This window comes from Peromyscus eremicus, chromosome 5, assembly GCF_949786415.1.
Source record: "Peromyscus eremicus chromosome 5, PerEre_H2_v1, whole genome shotgun sequence".
Classification (NCBI taxonomy): domain Eukaryota; kingdom Metazoa; phylum Chordata; class Mammalia; order Rodentia; family Cricetidae; genus Peromyscus; species Peromyscus eremicus.
The window spans coordinates 55,126,886-55,132,289 of record NC_081420.1 but is presented as its reverse complement, the minus strand read 5'-3'; the positions used below and the strand labels follow the sequence as shown (position 1 = coordinate 55,132,289).

The 5,404-nt window shown below is 42.5% G+C and overlaps 1 pseudogene; it reads right to left on the bottom strand.

Annotated features, from left to right (window-relative positions):
* Nucleotides 1–700: 700 nt before the first annotated feature.
* Nucleotides 701–5,132, bottom strand: LOC131911053 (solute carrier family 23 member 2-like; annotated as a pseudogene).
* Nucleotides 5,133–5,404: the final 272 nt, after the last annotated feature.

Here is a 5,404-nt window from a genome sequence, read left to right as displayed (position 1 = left end):
CTGCCTAGCCAATGGCCAATCAGTGATTTATTTACTGACCAATCAGCAACACATTTGACATACAGACCATCCCACAGCAATTCCCAGTACCAAAAATGGTGCAGAAAATACAGGGAAGATCATTCATGAAAATACTTCTGTTTATTGCATGGACAGGACGTGGTTGGGTGCAGGAAAGCCTGGCACAAACATAGTAGTCATCAGTGGACTCAATGGTACTACTAGCTGCACTGTCACTGAGAATATCTATGACTGTTCACAAAGCTGAGAAACCTGGACCAAACTTCACATTGCACAACCTGCAGGAAACTCAACAGGCTGAGTGTCCTTTCCAAGTGAATCTGGTCTAAACATCTTCTAGGCATCTCAGCTGGTTTCTGTTTCTTCCAGGCTGCTGGTTTGTCTTAGAATCTCTTTGCAGTTTTTCTACTCTGAGAGTCTTTTTTTTTTTTCAGCTCAGCTTTTCATAGTCTTCTTGGCAACTCTGTTCCTCTAGTCTCAGAAAGACTCTCAGTTTTCATTGCTTACACTATCAGGGAGGAGCCTAGTGAATCTAGTCAGTTTCAGGGACTTCCTGATATTATCTTTAGTTGTTTACCTTCCTGCTTTAAGAGCTTCCCTAGAAGGTTGGAATGTTTTAATCTTGGAGGAAATTGTTACACCACAAATGGTCAAGGGCCTGATGTACTTCTACAGATACCTAGGCAGGACAAAGATGTAGATGGCCACTTCTTTTACTAAGGACATGATGATAGGCCCCCTGGATCTGTCAGATGTGGAGATGCCTTATATCTATGTGTAACAGCTCTGGGGTTCCATTGGCAATTGAAGTATTTCTGGTATTAGATTTCCATTCATCTAAGGACAGGATAGATCAAACAGGGCCCCAACATACAAAAGCACTGGCCTGAAATAGGGGTAACCTGCATCCAAATGTCCGTAGCCTTGTAGTGATTTCCATACAGAAGAAAATTGTCCTGATGTGCTGGCTGGTGTCACACTGGTCATATCTCACACACATGACATCAGCCAGTAGAGAAGGCACCACAATTGTGCTGTTGAAATATATTAGGAAGTACTGCAAGCCCAGAAATATGCACAAGTACTGGGAAGGAACATCTATAGTTAAATCATATCTGACTTCTGGGGCTCTAGACTCCCAGTTCTGTCCAGGTTCTCTACAAGAGAGCACTTCTGTGTGTTGATATACTTCCTATTGCTGATTGCCTTGAACTCAGTGACTTCATTGTCCTGCTCACCACTGGATGAGTCCTCACCATCACTAAAGATGTCAAGCAATCTGCACAGCCATTGATCTGGAGTGGCTGCAGTGAAGGCTTGTTCAAGTCAGGAGCTAAAGACCAGAGGCAGCACTTTCAGTACCTAGAATACCTGATTCTTAGACAGAGATTAGTTTCATAAGTGTTGCCTCTTACCACTCAATTATGGCACCAGAATATAGGATGATGTGCTGTCCTGCAAGCTACTGAATCAGGAAAGCTGGTGGTGTAACTCAGTCTGAGTCTGAGGGCCTGGGAACTTGTACCTCTGTTGTCTAAAAGCGACAGATGAAGGGTATCCCAACTCCAGAAGGCAGAGCCTGCATTCAGCTGTTTAATGTGGGTTCTTGGAATTAAAATTAGGATCTATTGCTTGCAAGCCAAGCATTTTTACCAACTGAGCGACTTCACCAGTCTATGCAGTCTTCTAGTAATGTCTTGGAAATCTTTTATGTTCTCTTATTTATTTTGAGCTATCTATCTATCTATCTATCTATCTATCATCTATCTATCATTTATCTATTATGTATCGATCTAATCACAACTACATATACATACATACACGAAGGGAGGGAGGGAGGGGAGGAGGGAGGGAGAGAGAGAGAGAGAGGAGTGAAAGCAATTTTTTGAAGACTTACCTCCAATAGCTAATATTTATTGTTCCATTGTTGATACTTCAAACTGAGACTTTTTATTGCACTGATGAATTTCATTATTTCTAAAATTTCTATTGGTTGTTTTTTCAACATCTCTCCTTCATAAATTCATCATTCCTATCCTGTGTAGTCTTCTTTAATTCACTAATACGATATTTATATTTGGATTTCATTTGGACTTAAAAATATTTTTTTTCTATGTAACGACAATTAATTCTGAATGAAAGTAATCTTTTTTTTAAAATTTTTATTTTGCAATACAATTCAGTTCTACATATCAGCCACAGAATCCCTTGTTCTCCCCCCTCCTGCCCCCCTCACCTTCCCCCCAGCCCGCCCCCCATTCCAATTTCCTCCAGGACAAAGCCTTCCCCACAGACTGAGATCAACCTGGTGGACTCAGTCCAGGTAGGTCCAGTCCCCTCCTCCCAGACCGAGCCAAGGGACCCTGCATAGGCCCCAAGTTTCAAACAGCCGACTCATGCAATGAGCACAGGACCCGGTCCCACTGCCTGGATGCCTCCCAAACAGATCAGGCCAATCAACTGTCTCACCCACTCAGAGGGCCTGATCCAGTTGGTGACCCCTCAGCCATTGGTTCATATTTCATGTGTTTCTGTTCATTTGGCTATTTGTCTCTGTGCTTTATCCAACCTTGGTCTCAACAATTCTCGCTCATATAAACCCTCCTCATTCTCGCTAATTGGACTCCCAGAGATCCACCCGGGCCTAGTCATGGATCTCTGCATCCAGATCCCTCAGTAGTTGGATGAGGTCTCTAGCATGACAATTAGGGTGTTTGGCCATCCCATCACCAGAGTAGGTCAGTTCGGACTGTCTCTCGACCATTGCCAGCAGTCTGTTGTGGGGGTATCTTTGTGGATTTCTGTGGGCCTCTCTAGCACTTTGCTTCTTCCTATTCTCATGTGGTCTTCACCAACCCCACATCTGGCAGAGGGCTGATATCCAGAATATATAAGGAACTCAAGAAATTAGACATCAAAATGCCCAACAGTCCAATTAAGAAATGGGCTATAGAACTAAACAGAGAATTCTCAACAGAGGAAACTCAAATGGCTGAAAGACATTTAAGGAATTGCTCAACATCCCTAATCATCAGGGAAATGCAAATCAAAACAACTCTGAGATACCACCTTACACCTGTCAGAATGGCTAAGATCAAAAACACTGAAGACACCTTATGCTGGAGAGGATGTGGAGCTAGGGGAACTCTCCTCCACTGCTGGTGGGAATGCAAGCTTGTACAACCACTTTGGAAATCAATATGGTGCTTTCTTAGAAAATTGGGAATCCATCTCCCCCAAGATCCAGCTATACCACTCTTGGGCATATACCCAAGGAATGCTCAACCACACTACAAGAGCACTTGTTCAGCTATGTTCATATCAGCATTGTTTGTAATAGCCAGAACATGGAAACAACCTAGATGCCCTTCAACTGAAGAATGGATAAACAAAATGTGGTACATATACACAATGGAATACTACTCAGCAGAGAAAAACAATGACATCATGAGGTTTGCAGACAAATGGATGGATCTAGAAAAAATCATCCTGAGTGAGGTATCCCAGACTCAGAAAGACAAACATGGTATGTACTCACTCATAGCAGGATACTAGATGTGGAACAAGGATGACTGGACTGCTACTCACATCACCAGGGAGGCTACCTGGAAAACAGGACCCCAAGAAAGACACAGGGATCGCCCAATGACAGAGAAATGGAATGAGATCTACATGAACAGCCTGGACATGAGTGGGGATAGTGAAGGGCGAGGGTTGAGGGAAAGAGAGCTTGGGTGAGCGGGAGATCCCAGCTGGATCAACAACAGAGAGGGAGAACAAGGAATAGGAGACCATGGTAAATTAAAAATATTTTTTATGGCTGAGCAGTGGTGGTTCACACCTGTAATCCAAGCACTCAGGAGAATGAGGCAGGCAGATCTTTGTGAGTTCAAGGCCAGCCTGGTCTATAGAGCAAGTTTCAGGGCAACCAGGACTGTTACACAACACAGAGAAACCCTGTCTCAAAAAAACGAACAAAATTTCTTTTTTTAAAAGATTTATTTATTATGTATACAGTATTCTGCCTGCATATTTTGCCTGCAGGCTAGAAGAGGGCATCAGAGCTTATTATAGTTGGTTGTGAGCTACCATGTGGTTGCTGGGAATTGAACTCAGGACCTTTGGAAGAACAGCCAGTGCTCTTAACAGCTGAGCCATCTCTCCAGCCCCAAACAAAATTTCTTATGGCATCTTTGTCTAGCATTTTATCAACTTCAGTATGTTTGGAATATATTACTATACAGTTATGAGTTTTAGAGTGTTTCATATAACCTTGTTTTTCACATTTATATGTTGTAGTGATTTGCTTATGTGTTGGTATGAGTATCTCTTCCAGGTTGTCTGATGGCCTTCTTAGTAATCAACTCTCTTGACATTCCTCTTAGGTTTATCCATATTTTAGGTTTATGTGTAATGTTAAGTTTACTTCCCAATTGTACTTCATAAAATTAACTTCCTGTAGCTCCTTTGTGATTGTTGAATTTTGGACATATACATATAATAACCAAGTCCAAGGTGCCCACTGGCTCTTAAGTCTTACAAGAGGTAGGACCTTCTGGTAATATAGGTAGGCATGGTACAGAAAGCAGAGCATGCGGGTGTATCTTTTGTGCTTCTTATACTATAGAAGTACAAGCTCTGTGAGTTAGTAAGGCTTTACACAGGTACTGTTTGTCTCTGTTACTTTAAAACCATTTAAACAGCTGAACATGGTGGCCTATACCTTTAATCCCAGCCCTAGGTAGGCAGAGGCAGAAGGAGCTTTGTGAGTTTGAGGTCTATATAGAGAGCTCCAGAACAGCCAGGGCTACCTAGGGAGACCCTGTCTCAACCAACCAAGCAACCAAGCAACCAACCAACAAACCATTCAATCAACAAACCAACAGAACACCCATTTACACTGGTTGCTCCAATTTGTTAAGGTTCTGTTTGTACACTGATGTAGTCCATCATGTTCCATAGGGAGACGTGGGAATATAGAGCATAGATCCCTTCAGTAGGACTCACATTAGTAATGTGTAATCTGACAGGGTGTGAATTTGACAGGTGCAGAGAATACTTATAGGTGTAATGTCCACAATAGTTATGTTATTTTTGTCTGCTCTCCCCATGATGGCATCTGCCTAGGGGTGGAAACTCACACAACTTTTCGCTGCAATCATTTTATGATGGGTCATTGACTGGTACCCAGTCTATTCTTAAGGTGAGTTATTCACCAAAGTTTGAATGAGGTTGGTTCATGGCTGGAGCTTCTGTACTTTCCTTCCTGCTAGCCTAGAGTGTTGCTAAGCGGCAAAGCATCCATTCATGGGGTGCAAAGTTGTGGGACTAATGCCCAGAGCTACAAAACAAGCAAACCCAAAAGGTAAAAAAAAAAAAAATA